The sequence below is a fragment of the Sphaeramia orbicularis genome, chromosome 9, assembly GCF_902148855.1.
Source record: "Sphaeramia orbicularis chromosome 9, fSphaOr1.1, whole genome shotgun sequence".
NCBI classification, from domain to species: Eukaryota; Metazoa; Chordata; class Actinopteri; order Kurtiformes; family Apogonidae; genus Sphaeramia; species Sphaeramia orbicularis.
Window position 1 is genome coordinate 57,227,499 of NC_043965.1, and position 15,915 is coordinate 57,243,413.

Genomic DNA, 15,915 nt, shown 5'->3' on the forward strand with positions numbered 1-15,915 from the left:
CTTTTCTTTCCTCTCCTCTTCTTTCCTTTTGTCAAGATGGGTGGAGGTCAAGGCCCCCCAGGCCACAGTGCCACCCCAGCATTAAGCCAATGTTTAGGTACAGCTTAGTACTAATAAGGTGATTTGAGTTGATGTATTGTATTGAATTTAATATGTGTAATTGTAAATAATACGTATGCTTAAGGTGAAATAATAATGAGAATGTGCATTTATTTGTGCTTATTGACATGTATTATGAAGGTTAAGTCAGGACAAGTTGATGGGTTAAGTGAGGACATGTCTTTAAGTTAAGTCAGGACATGTTTTGCACAAAGTAAAGGGAAACTTAGGACAAATCGTGCAGAAAAGGAGAACTAAAGTAAACAACGACAAGCCGTCTGCTGCCTGACGCTAACTGATAACGTTAAGAAAAGAGAACTTTCTTAAAAAAAATAAGGAACTTTCCCTAGAGAAACAAGAACTTTCTCCGAAAATGAGGAACTCTAGCTAGAACAACAATGAGTTCGGCCGAAGATATCAGATTATGACTAACAAAAAAGGGAAGTTCCGACGGAAACATCTGGACACAACTCATCTACCAATGACGTTCATGGAAAATAACCAAGCAACGAAGTCCGGTAAAATCAGAAATAGCTATTATAGCACTTCAGAAGTACTCGACGCCTCGCAGGAGGTTGGAGCTCCATCCATTAACAACGATGTAGATTCGGCTCCGAGTTGCGTTCTTTTGAGTCCAGAAAAGTACGCAGCAGATCGGCCGGGAGTTGTTAATCTTTACTTCTCAAATAATGCTGGAGGTTCATCTGATAGAATAACTTTGCATCGACGGGTCGAACTTTTCAAAGCAAAGACCTATTTCTTCAGATGACAAAGGACCAAAGACTCTTAAAGGCAAGAACTGTATTTAAGAACTTTTACCACCTTATGGGGAACATTTACTGACGGACCACCTGTTTAACAGACTTTCGGTATTTTTCTCCACTTTGGCCCGGACTGGAAAGGAAGAAGAATTTTTACATTTTCTTCTTTCTTTTCTTTTACCCAGTATTTTAAGACAAACTTGGCAGCCCTGATCAAGCTGTTGAGGTTGTCTTTTTAAATTGAATTAATTCTTACCTTTGGACTTTTTACAAGAATTAGATTAAATTTTGTTTTTAATTTTTCTACATTTATATTTCTCTAACTTCTTGACTTTTTCCTATTTAGGTTTTTGATACCGATTAAGTTTAAATTTTTGATTTTTACTCTTCTCAATTCTCCGGTTTTGTAACTTTTTCTGATTGATACTCGGTAAGTGATAATCCTATTTTTCTAAATTATTCAATTGTTTATTTTTACTAGACTGAACCTTTTTCTAAATGTAGTTGGAATTACTATTTTTATATTTTCACTTATTGGGCTCTTTTTCTAATTTTACTATCCTTTATGAATTTAAATCTTTTTCGACAACTTTGCAGTTTGAAGAAGTTTTCGATTTTTGTTTTCATTTGTCCCATTTTTTCCGATTATTGAATTTTTTACGAATTGATCTTATGGGACCCTTTGTCAAATTTTTCAATTCTTTATGAATTTGAATCTATTTCAACAAATATTTAGAAGTCTTTGGTTTTTATTTCCAATTATCCGATTTTTTGTTATAGGATAGGATATAGGATTTTCTACGAATTTATCCTATTCGACTCGTAAATTTTAGATTACTTTTAGATTCTATTTTTGCAAGATCTTATTTCTCCGATTTATCCGGATTTACAACACCTTCCAATTTTTGATCTTTTTACCAATTTGTAATTTTTCCTTTTTGCAGAAGTTAGAGAATTATTTATCTTTATTTGAGAACTTTTCCAATTTTAACGTTCTTTTGATTTTTGATTGATGAAACAGGACTTTTAACCTCATCATTATTTTTACTATTTTTATTTCTTCCCCTCCAGAACTACAAGCTATGCAACAGCTGAAACAATTTGAAGGACTGATAGACTGAACTAATGGGATGTGGGTTATCAACCGGACTGTGGTATTAGATGGATTAAGATTAGTTTTAGACTCAGAGCTTCAGTTTAGGGATTTATTTTTTGATTGAAATTTAATTCATGCATATGCTGTGCTTTGCTAAATTGCTCACAATAAATTTATAAAAAGTAAATTCTAAATTCTCCTTGAGTTATTTCCCTATGTGGTATACTGTGTTGGTGAATGTAAAATACTAGGTTTATTGTGTGCATAACAACAAAAGTCCTGAAGGTATCTTAGCCTTTATCCACCTACCATTTATGTCCTGAAAGCCTATTATTCCTGGCTTTTAAATTACCTGTCATGTAACAAATGCACTAAATCCACGAAACAGCTATCCACCAACTGGGCTGATGTCATCGCTGACCACAGAGCGGGTCTCTCCTGGCAACTTTGATATCAGAGTTAGTGGGACAGAGGTTGGAATTAAAGATAGTTAGAGGCAGGAGAGTGTTTCACAATTAAGTTCAGCTAAGTAGAATTTGTCCTGGTTAGTACTCGAGGGTAAAGACCCCAGTCTATCGTCAGGTGAGATCAGGACCCTATTTAAACGGAGAGCTGAACCACAGCAGTACCAAGGATTTAACACTTTCCTTTTCTTTTCTTTTTTCTTTTCTCTCCTCTCCTCTCCTCTCCTCTCCTCTCCTCTTCTTTCCTCTCCTCTTCTTTCCTCTCCTCCCCTCCCCTCCCCTCCCCATTATGTACGCCGACAACGAGCTTCCCCTGTCTGAAAGACGAACAGACGACACTGAATCTGACCAACATCCAAACCAAACCTGTTCACTCTGTGGGTTCTCATCTGTTTTCTATCCCAGTGGATCCAGTCCCTTCTAGACCTGCAGGACCACACACACACACACACACACACACACACACACACACACACACCTGGAGATATATATATATATATATATATATATATATATATATATATATATATATACATATATATATATATATATATATATATATATATATATATATATATATATATATATATATATATATATATATATACACACACACATATATATGTATACCGTAAAATCCGGACTATAAGCTGCTACTTTTTTCCCACGCTTTAAACACTGTGGCTTATACTCCGACGTGGCTTATACAACGGTTTTACCGGTACCACGGCTCGGTGCCAGGTGCCGTGGCACACCGAACTGCACAGTTACTGCTTTGCCGTAGTAGCACTGTTGGCCGTCAAAGCAGCAGTTTACGCTCTCACACTGTTCAGGGGTGAAATCTGAAGTCCCACAACGTAACTTCTCCTGCTCCTCCACCTGACACTTGTCAAAGGGAGGTGTAGGTGAAGGGACCTTAGACTGTTGTCACGTGGTGACAACACGGCGGTGCCACGGCTCGGTGCCAGGTGCCATGGCGCCGTGGGACCATGGCTCGGTACCACAGCTCACCTCGGTACCACAGCTCGGTGCCAACTACCGTGGCATCTCGTCCCTACTGCACGTCGTGCGTAATGTTAAATGAAAAAGATATTACAACAGACATAATTACTTGTTTTTAATCTTTATATTTTAAAAATAAATTAAAAGTCCAACTCTAACAAAAAACAAACATTTGTTCACTTATATATATATATATATATATACAGGGGGACCCAAAAAAATGTGAATTTTTGAAGTGTGTATTGTCAGACATGAGCAGTGGCAGCACTGCCAGACAGTGACCTTGAGCGAGTAAACACACCCCCATTTCAGTAACCACTGGAGGCTGTGCCAGAATTGTTCGGTAACCGTGTGATCTCCAGATTCGGTAACGTTCCCTGGTCCCCTAGATCGGCAGATTTGTCCGTTTGTGATTTTTTCTTGTGGGGCTATCTCAGAGTAAAGTGTACACGACTGGACCAAGAACTGTGGATGAGTTCAAACACAGAATTCCGGATGAAATTCCCAGTATCCCAGCTGAGATGTTGCAGCGGTCAATGAGGAATCTCAACAGCAGATTTCCAGAATGCATTTGTACAGGAGGACGCCATCTACAGGAAGGAATTTAAAAACATGAAAATTCCATCATTGTTTCTTAAATGGCATGTTTTAAGGTTTCAGTTACTATGAATCAAATATTTTTCTTCCATCACTCTTGGTTTTATTGGATTGTTAAAAAGTTCCCGTTTTTTTGTGTCACTCTGTGTATATATGTGTGTGTGTGTGTGCGTGTGTGTGTGTTTTGTGGCTGAACTGGATCGTCAGCAGATTCTTTTTTTTTTTTTTTTTTAACCAAACAGCAGATTCCAGTTCTGTTGAACTTGTTTCCTCATTTCAGAACCATGTGATCATTCAGCGTTGGGCCTTCATCCAAACCTGCTTCAATAGCAGTAGGGCTATGGATTTTGGAACTGAAGGTTATGAGATGGTTTCCATTAACAGACAAAACTAGAGTGGGGGTGGTGTTGCTTTGTTCGTAGACAGGAATCTGGATTTGAAGGTAGTGGAAAACATGTCAACAGTGGTGGATAACGGATTAGAATGTGTCACTATAGAAATATTTATGAAGAAAAAGAAAAATGTTCTTCTGAGTTGCATATACAGAGCACCAAGTTCTAACATTGACTTATTTAAAGATTGGATGGAGGAATATCTGTCAAAAGCAAATCCAAAAGTTAGGTTTATTTGCAGTGACTTTATCATCAATTTGCTCAACCCAAATCAAATGACAGAAGAATTTCTAAATACACTGTACAGTTGTAATTTGTTTCCAAAAATCCCCAGACCCAGCAGGATCACATCTCACTGTGCAACATTAATGGACAATATATGGACAAATGTCATGGACAATATCACAGTGAGTGGATTATTAATAAATGACATCAGTGACCACTTACCAGTCTGTATTGTCTATAAGAACAACCACACAAACACTCAAATAGACAATAAATCTGACTATAGATGCGTCAGGACAGAGGAATCTGTGGACAAATGAAAAAAACATCTACAAGCATTTGACTGGGAACCAATTTATAAAGAGAATCATGTAGATAAGGCTTAGGATAGTTTTCTACGAATATTTAAGGCTTTATATGACAAACATTGTCCAATCAAACAATATAGTAGAAGAGGAAAACAGAAGGAGAATCAATGGATCACAAAGGGGTTCAAAAATGCATGGAAAAAGAAAAATACACTATATAGAGAGTTTATCAAATATAGAACTAAGGAGACGGAAAATAAATACAAGAAATACAAAAATAAGTCAACTAATATAATGAGAATATGGAAGAAGGGATACTAGAAAAAATACTAGAAAATAATACAAATAATATTAAAGGCATATGGACTGGATTCAACAGTATTATTAGAAATGCTCCTAGTAAAGAGAATGAGCCCAATTCTGTCACTGAAAAGAATTTCAGTATCAGTAATAGGAACCTGGTGGAGAACATGTGGAATGAGTTCTGTGGGAATGTTGGACCAAACTGGGCACATACAAGTCCTGCTCCAGCAACAGATCAGAGTAATGGAGTATCAACAGATCAGGGTAATGGAGTATCAACAGATCAGAGTAATGGAGTATCAATAGATCAGAGTAATGGAGTATCAACAGATCAGAGTAATGGAGTATTAATAGATCAGAGTAATGGAGTATGAACAGATCAGAGTAATGGAGTATGAACAGATCAGAGTAATGGAGTATCAATAGATCAGAGTAATGGAGTATGAACAGATCAGAGTAATGGAGTATCAACAGATCAGAGTAATGGAGTATGAACAGATCAGAGTAATGGAGTATCAACAGATCAGAGTAATGGAGTATGAACAGATCAGAGTAATGGAGTATGAACAGATCAGAGTAATGGAGTGCCAACAGATCAGAGTAATGGAGTATGAACAGATCAGAGTAATGGAGTATCAATAGATCAGAGTAATGGAGTATGAACAGATCAGAGTAATGGAGTATGAACAGATCAGAGTAATGGAGTATCAATAGATCAGAGTAATGGAGTATGAACAGATCAGAGTAATGGAGTATTAATAGATCAGAGTAATGGAGTATGAACAGATCAGAGTAATGGAGTATGAACAGATCAGAGTAATGGAGTATCAATAGATCAGAGTAATGGAGTATGAACAGATCAGAGTAATGGAGTATTAATAGATCAGAGTAATGGAGTATGAACAGATCAGAGTAATGGAGTATGAACAGATCAGAGTAATGGAGTATTAATAGATCAGAGTAATGGAGTATGAACAGATCAGAGTAATGGAGTATGAACAGATCAGAGTAATGGAGTATGAACAGATCAGAGTAATGGAGTATCAATAGATCAGAGTAATGGAGTATGAACAGATCAGAGTAATGGAGTACCAACAGATCAGAGTAATGGAGTATCAATAGATCAGAGTAATGGAGTATGAACAGATCAGAGTAATGGAGTATGAACAGATCAGAGTAATGGAGTATGAACAGATCAGAGTAATGGAGTATTAATAGATCAGAGTAATGGAGTATGAACAGATCAGAGTAATGGAGTATGAACAGATCAGAGTAATGGAGTATCAATAGATCAGAGTAATGGAGTATGAACAGATCAGAGTAATGGAGTACCAACAGATCAGAGTAATGGAGTACGAACAGATCAGAGTAATGGAGTATTAATAGATCAGAGTAATGGAGTATGAACAGATCAGAGTAATGGAGTATGAACAGATCAGAGTAATGGAGTATGAATAGATCAGAGTAATGGAGTATGAACAGATCAGAGTAATGGAGTATCAATAGATCAGAGTAATGGAGTATGAACAGATCAGAGTAATGGAGTATGAACAGATCAGAGTAATGGAGTATCAATAGATCAGAGTAATGGAGTATTAATAGATCAGAGTAATGGAGTATTAATAGATCAGAGTAATGGAGTATGAACAGATCAGAGTAATGGAGTATGAACAGATCAGAGTAATGGAGTATCAATAGATCAGAGTAATGGAGTATGAACAGATCAGAGTAATGGAGTATCAACAGATCAGAGTAATGGAGTATGAACAGATCAGAGTAATGGAGTATCAACAGATCAGAGTAATGGAGTATGAACAGATCAGAGTAATGGAGTATGAACAGATCAGAGTAATGGAGTGCCAACAGATCAGAGTAATGGAGTATGAACAGATCAGAGTAATGGAGTATCAATAGATCAGAGTAATGGAGTATGAACAGATCAGAGTAATGGAGTATGAACAGATCAGAGTAATGGAGTATTAATAGATCAGAGTAATGGAGTATGAACAGATCAGAGTAATGGAGTATGAACAGATCAGAGTAATGGAGTATCAATAGATCAGAGTAATGGAGTATGAACAGATCAGAGTAATGGAGTATTAATAGATCAGAGTAATGGAGTATGAACAGATCAGAGTAATGGAGTATGAACAGATCAGAGTAATGGAGTATTAATAGATCAGAGTAATGGAGTATGAACAGATCAGAGTAATGGAGTATGAACAGATCAGAGTAATGGAGTATGAACAGATCAGAGTAATGGAGTATCAATAGATCAGAGTAATGGAGTATGAACAGATCAGAGTAATGGAGTACCAACAGATCAGAGTAATGGAGTATCAATAGATCAGAGTAATGGAGTATGAACAGATCAGAGTAATGGAGTATGAACAGATCAGAGTAATGGAGTATGAACAGATCAGAGTAATGGAGTATTAATAGATCAGAGTAATGGAGTATGAACAGATCAGAGTAATGGAGTATGAACAGATCAGAGTAATGGAGTATCAATAGATCAGAGTAATGGAGTATGAACAGATCAGAGTAATGGAGTACCAACAGATCAGAGTAATGGAGTACGAACAGATCAGAGTAATGGAGTATTAATAGATCAGAGTAATGGAGTATGAACAGATCAGAGTAATGGAGTATGAACAGATCAGAGTAATGGAGTATGAATAGATCAGAGTAATGGAGTATGAACAGATCAGAGTAATGGAGTACCAACAGATCAGAGTAATGGAGTATGAACAGATCAGAGTAATGGAGTATGAACAGATCAGAGTAATGGAGTATTAATAGATCAGAGTAATGGAGTATGAACAGATCAGAGTAATGGAGTATGAACAGATCAGGGTAATGGAGTATGAACAGATCAGAGTAATGGAGTATGAACAGATCAGAGTAATGGAGTATTAATAGATCAGAGTAATGGAGTATGAACAGATCAGAGTAATGGAGTATGAACAGATCAGAGTAATGGAGTATCAATAGATCAGAGTAATGGAGTATGAACAGATCAGAGTAATGGAGTACCAACAGATCAGAGTAATGGAGTACGAACAGATCAGAGTAATGGAGTATGAACAGATCAGAGTAATGGAGTATTAATAGATCAGAGTAATGGAGTATTAATAGATCAGAGTAATGGAGTATGAACAGATCAGAGTAATGGAGTACCAACAGATCAGAGTAATGGAGTACCAACAGATCAGAGTAATGGAGTATGAACAGATCAGAGTAATGGAGTATGAACAGATCAGAGTAATGGAGTATTAATAGATCAGAGTGATGGAGTATGAACAGATCAGAGTAATGGAGTATGAACAGATCAGAGTAATGGGGTATCAACAGATCAGAGTAATGGAGTATTAATAGATCAGAGTAATGGAGTATGAACAGATCAGAGTAATGGAGTATGAACAGATCAGAGTAATGGAGTATGAACAGATCAGAGTAATGGAGTATGAACATATCAGAGTAATGGAGTATGAACATATCAGAGTAATGGAGTATGAACAGATCAGAGTAATGGAGTATTAATAGATCAGAGTAATGGAGTATGAACAGATCAGAGTAATGGAGTATGAACAGATCAGAGTAATGGAGTATGAACAGATCAGAGTAATGGAGTATCAATAGATCAGAGTAATGGAGTATGAACAGATCAGAGTAATGGAGTACCAACAGATCAGAGTAATGGAGTATCAATAGATCAGAGTAATGGAGTATGAACAGATCAGAGTAATGGAGTATGAACAGATCAGAGTAATGGAGTATGAACAGATCAGAGTAATGGAGTATGAACAGATCAGAGTAATGGAGTATTAATAGATCAGAGTAATGGAGTATGAACAGATCAGAGTAATGGAGTATGAACAGATCAGAGTAATGGAGTATCAATAGATCAGAGTAATGGAGTATGAACAGATCAGAGTAATGGAGTACCAACAGATCAGAGTAATGGAGTATGAACAGATCAGAGTAATGGAGTATTAATAGATCAGAGTAATGGAGTATGAACAGATCAGAGTAATGGAGTATGAACAGATCAGAGTAATGGAGTATGAATAGATCAGAGTAATGGAGTATGAACAGATCAGAGTAATGGAGTACCAACAGATCAGAGTAATGGAGTATGAACAGATCAGAGTAATGGAGTATGAACAGATCAGAGTAATGGAGTATGAACAGATCAGAGTAATGGAGTATGAACAGATCAGAGTAATGGAGTATTAATAGATCAGAGTAATGGAGTATGAACAGATCAGAGTAATGGAGTATGAACAGATCAGAGTAATGGAGTACCAACAGATCAGAGTAATGGAGTACGAACAGATCAGAGTAATGGAGTATGAACAGATCAGAGTAATGGAGTATTAATAGATCAGAGTAATGGAGTATTAATAGATCAGAGTAATGGAGTATGAACAGATCAGAGTAATGGAGTACCAACAGATCAGAGTAATGGAGTACGAACAGATCAGAGTAATGGAGTATGAACAGATCAGAGTAATGGAGTATGAACAGATCAGAGTAATGGAGTATTAATAGATCAGAGTAATGGAGTATGAACAGATCAGAGTAATGGAGTATGAACAGATCAGAGTAATGGGGTATCAACAGATCAGAGTAATGGAGTATTAATAGATCAGAGTAATGGAGTATTAATAGATCAGAGTAATGGAGTATGAACAGATCAGAGTAATGGAGTATGAACAGATCAGAGTAATGGGGTATCAACAGATCAGAGTAATGGAGTATTAATAGATCAGAGTAATGGAGTATGAACAGATCAGGGTAATGGAGTATGAACAGATCAGAGTAATGGAGTATGAACAGATCAGAGTAATGGAGTATGAACAGATCAGGGTAATGGAGTATGAACAGATCAGAGTAATGGAGTATGAACAGATCAGAGTAATGGAGTATGAACAGATCCAAATCCAAATTCCCTGTTTGTCAAATCCACAGATGAAACAGAGCCAAACTGACAGAACCTGTGAATAAATGTCCAAATCCAACATCTCCTGCCTGTGCACATATGGACATGATAGTTGTGTAAAGGCTCATTCTAGGCATTTCCAAACCCTTCACTTCCATCTGTCATTTCTCATTCCAAACTGGGACATTTCCCAGTGGAATGAAACTGGTTCCAGTCATACCATTGGAGCAGAACGGCCACAGACACCACTTCACAAACTTCAGGCCTATTTCTCTTCTCCCACAATTCTCCAAAATCCTGGAAAAACTCTTCAATGATAGATTAGATCCATTCATAGAAAAATACAAATGACTTTCAGACAGTCAATATGGATTCACAACCAACCGATCAACATCACTAGCATTAACTGAACTCACTGAAGAAATCACAAATTCCACAGACAATCCAAAATTCACAGTTGGAGTTTTCACTGATTTAAAAAAAGCGTTTGATTCCGTAAATCCTGACATTTGAATCAATAAACTGGAACAGTCTGGAATCAGGGGAGTGGTGCTGAATTGGGTTGGAAGCTCTTTGGAGAACAGGAAACAGTTTGTGATGATGGGAGACTGAGGTTCTGAGGGTTTGGGTGTTGTGTGTGGTGTCCCCCAGGGGTCAGTGTTGGGACCTCAACTGTTTCTAATGGATATTAATGATATATGGAAAGTGTGTGAACAACTGACATTTAGATTATATGCTGATGACACAAATATTCTGGGAACCGCTGAGGATTTACAGCAACTTTTGGACATAATCACTTCTGAGCTAAAGAAAACTAAATGATGGTTTGACTAAAATAAGTTGTCAATAAATCTGTGTCAAAGAAAATTCCTGATTTTTGGTAAATGTAAAAGCAGTAATGAGGTGAAGGTCCAAATAGAGGGTGTAGATCTACAAAGGGTGAATCCAAACAAGTTTGTGGGAGTGATCACTGAGGATCAAATTTGCTGGAAACCTCACATAAAACATGTGGAAAACAAACGATCCAGAAGCATCTGAGTCCTGGCCAGAGCAAAGGGGAGATTAGATCTGAAATCACTGAACATTCTGTAGAATTCATTGATCTGACCTTATTTCAGTGACTGTTTGGAGGGATGGGGAAATACAGATACAAGTTCAGTACACAGACTTTTTCTGCTGCAAAAAAGAGCAAGAAGAATCGTTCACAATGTTGGTTTTGGTGAACACACAAATCCACTATTTTGACCTTTATCCAAAACTGTCCAACTCATTGACCTTGTGGAATTCAAAACTATTCCAATAATATAGAAAGCAAAGAACAATTTACTAGCGGGCAATATTCAACACATGTTTAGTGAAAGAGAGGGAGGCTCTGATTTAAGGGAAAATTCCATTTAGATTCCTAAAGTACGCACTAGGTTCCAAAGTTTGTGTATGAGCATCTGTGGAGGAAAAGTGTGGAACAAACTGTGTGTGGAGATCAAACAAATATCAAACAGAATTCAGCTGAAAAAAAGATGGAAAGAATTGATTGTTGAGAGGTCCTGTATTTAATAATGACAATGAGGCTGTTTGTTTAGGAATGATGTTGTACTGATAAATCTGCTGGAATTATTGAAGAGAATGTTGGATTAGTTGAGTCTGTTTGTACGACTGCACTGACGTGAACAGACTGTTGGGGATCGTTCACTTACTGCATTATGGATTGTTGTGGTTCCATGCTAAAATGAAGGAAATAGTATGGGCTGATTGTTGTATAAAGTTAATGATAAAGGTGTAAAAGCACAGAGGGGTAGGATGAAATAAGTTTAGACTTCTTCCTCCTCCTTTTCCACCATGCAATATTCAGACTTGTATGTGCTGAAGACAGATTCTGTCCATTTCAATGGGATTTTGTTTATGTCTTCATTTGCTTTGTTTGGTCGGATTTTCTCTGCATGTTCGAAAAAAAAAAAAAAAAAAAAAAAAAGAATAAAATCTGGGGGAAAAAATAAATAAATGAGGAAAAGGAGGAACCAGAGTGAACAGAAGCAGACTAGATCAGCAGAACCTGGTCCTGGTCTCCAGGTGTGACCCCCCTCCGCCCTCTACTGGCCGCCTCATGGAACTCCAGCTCATACAGATGAATGGGCTCATTTCACTGGATTCACATTCTGTTTTTCAAAGGAACTTTTGAACTGAGATCAGACAGCATTTATGAGATCTGCACTTCTACATTCCAACTGACATTTATAGACACACATTTCACATTTATATACATCTGCATTCATCACAACCTCAACTACTCACAGAATTTGAGGACAAGTTCAAACCAACTGATCCAGTTTATGAAGCAAAAACGAGCCACACAAAATATTGAATTCGATCCTTGAAGCAGAAATAGTTGGTCCACTATGAGCAATGAAAATGAAAAAGAAAGGAAATCAAATGTACATATAAACCATAGAACATATGGAACATCATTTCATTTGTAAATATGCATCCATTCATCACATTCAGGATCAAGTCTGAACATTTCATGTCGTTTTCAGACTGAAGACAAACAGAAAATGTCTGAAAACACCAGCATCACAAAGATATTTATACAATGTGTCCAAAGAAATCACCAAGACCCAAATAAGAATGAATCCCTCATTAGAGAATAGATTTCCCTGCAGGGCATTTCACCACATCTGCCATTTCTAACTCAATATTTATCTGAATGGAATGAGGGATTTAATGAGTAATTATTCGACTAATGATTGGAATATCAGTGGAATCCAAACTCCACCTTGAAAAAGTCCTTTTAGTGGATTCAATGAAATGAAACAAACCCAGTCATCATGGTTTGATTTGTTCCTGATCTCCATCCCATTCATTTGTGTCACATGAATAAAGTCAAAGAGCAGAATGGAAACATTAGTGGAAACATCAGCAGGTTTTCTCTTGGTGGTTCCTCTTCACCCATTCTGCCACTGTTGAACCATTCACAACCTCATTGAAGTGCACAACAACACACACTGAACTGAACTGACAGCCACAGTGTTGACCTGTTCTGGACTTACAGCTCCCCCTAGTGGACATGTAGTGAAAGGACAGCTCCCATTCAAGTCCCTTTGTTCAAATGAAGACCAGAGGAGTTTTTTGGCCTTTTTTCCTCCTCTTTCCTGTTTTTTCTTTGTCACTTGTACAATTGTCTCTGTCAGACGCTGGGATTTGAACCCTTTCATGTATAGTGGTCACTCCAGTGGTCACTCCAGTGGTCAGTTCTTCTCCAGCTGTTCTCTTGTATATTCACAGCTTTTGTTGTTTTAGTTCCATTGCAGCCAACGCAGTGGACACTAATGCACCATCCCATAATAATACACTGACATTCAGACCATTCCTGTCATTTTGTGTTTTGGATAAACCTGATCTGCACTCACATGTTGGAGTGGAAATCAGTTGCTAATTGCAATTAGACGATAAGAAAAACAGTTTTCTTATTTTTTTGGCATATTATCTCCATGAAGTGAGGAACAACTAGTCCCATCAGATTAGCTGCATTGAAAATGTTTTCTTTTACAACTGTCACACAGTCCATCACTTTCTGATAGACACGTTTCTGTGTTTCATGGTTTTTCGAACTCTGCCAAAAATACATTCATTAAAAACAATTCAATCGCATTGTTGTTTTTTTCACGCCTAAAGAGGAATAAAAACAATCAGGTCAAAAAACTCTGGACTCAGGTTCTCATAATTCATGCATGAAAGGGTTAATATAGTGGATGGTGAAATCCTGTTCCTCGTGGCTTTATTATCAAACCAATAGTTGAACATTGAACTTCCAGATCACAAACACTGGTTTGTGGGTGAAAGTTGAACCTCTGACCACTTTCAGACCTGAAGCACAAACTGTCACTTGTTCCACAGCGGTCCAGAAAACAGAGTGAACTTCCACAGACTCCCAGTGCACAAACTGGTGGACCAAATATGGACCTACTTCTGGGTCACAACACATTTGTTTGTGTTTCTGCTGATCTAGAAACTCCAGCGGAAAGTGAAGAAGATCTTCTCATCTTTCAAATGATCCAGTGTCTGTCCTGTATTAGTGACATTTCTGTTGTTCCTTCTGTTCTCTTTGCTCTGTGTTAGTGTTTGGATACATCTCCATCTGAAACTACTGTTGTGTTGGACTTCCAGCTGTAGTCCTAGAGTTCACTAGTTTGACTAGTCCAGCTGTTCACACTGAACCACTAGAACCACAGATGATGGACTTTCCAAGCTAAGGTACCGTTAGTCCACATGTGGTTCTCAGTGGCTTTGATTTGATTTGTTCTGTTCGACCTGCTGCTGTCGGCTTCAGTTTGTCAGCTGAGGTCATGTGATCATTCCTGTCATTTCCTGTGCTCCAAATATGGGTCCACTCTGACACGGATTTGATTCTGTTTGTCATTTATGAACATTTCAGAATTCCATGTGATGACTGTTAGTAGTTGGATTTGTCCTGCGCTCATTCCATAAACCTACCACTAAATCTAAAACTCTTCACAGTAATAAAGTCCGTCCTTTCAGTGGTTTCAACCCCACTGCTCAAAAGCACAACGGACACAAACATACATACAGTAGTGACACAGCGGTTGGAAACAGACTAGTGTGTGCTTTATTTGGACATTTACCTGCAATCACACACTCACTGCTGTCTGTCCCATAGAAGAACATGACAGTGCAGTTTGTTTGGAACTACTGAGGCTTACATCAACCATGTGATCAACGTAGGGCTCACATCCAAACAGGTCCCAACTCTGTGTGTCTATGGCTCTGACTTTGTCACTGTCAACCAGCCCAGTATGTCATCTGTCATATTTTTACACTGACCAAGAACCCATCCTTCTGCTCAAGTAAGACATGAAACCCATGAGAATGTTTTCACAATGAGTTGGTTTCATTAGGATTAGTCTGAACTGAATGGAATGACAAAGAGAAACGCACGCATCAGAACAGAAAAACACAGACTGAAATGGAAAAGAATGAAAAGAAACAGACGGAAACTAAAGTCCCAACTGTTGAACTCACCTCTGAACCCTTTATAGAACACTCCCAGAAATACTCTGACATTCAGCATTTACACCTGAGTGTGTTATTGGAGAACCCAACAACACTGCATGACTTTGGGGACAGTTTTCAACTGTTATTAGCTAGAAAATCAAGGTTAATGAATTGACCATATTTGGTTCCTTACCTGTAATTGCAAAAAATAGAAAAAAAAAAAAACAATATACAAGAAAAAAACATTTAAAGTCACAGGAACATGTATTTAAGAAACTAGAACATCACTGTTAGAACATCACAACAACATGTGTGCTGGTCCAGACCCTTGTCCCATTAGACCCCCATGTGTGCTGGTCCAGACCCCTGTCCCCTTAGACCCCCATGTGTGCTGGTCCAGACCCCTGTCCCCTTAGACCCCAATGCATGCTGGTCCAGACCCCTGTTCCCTTAGACCCCCATGTGTGCTGGTCCAGACCCCTGTCCCCTTAGACCCCCATGTGTGCTGGTCCAGACCCCTGTCCACATCCACATGACCCCTTTGAACATCATTCCTTACATTAGTTCCATTACTGCATGGAACTGAACAAAGCACAGGTGGACCTGACAGACCCTGGAGACCACATGGGACCTGACAGACCCTGGAGACCACATTGGACCTGACAGACCCTGGAGACCACATTGGACCTGACAGAACCTGGAGACCACATTGGACC

General features: G+C 38.0%; 1 protein-coding gene across 1 annotated transcript in view; it reads right to left on the reverse strand.

The window, feature by feature from the left end:
• LOC115426260 (NACHT, LRR and PYD domains-containing protein 14-like) overlaps positions 1-15,915 on the reverse strand; it is a 307,234-nt gene that overhangs the window by 217,865 nt on the left and 73,454 nt on the right. The gene's annotated exons all lie outside the window — the stretch shown is intronic.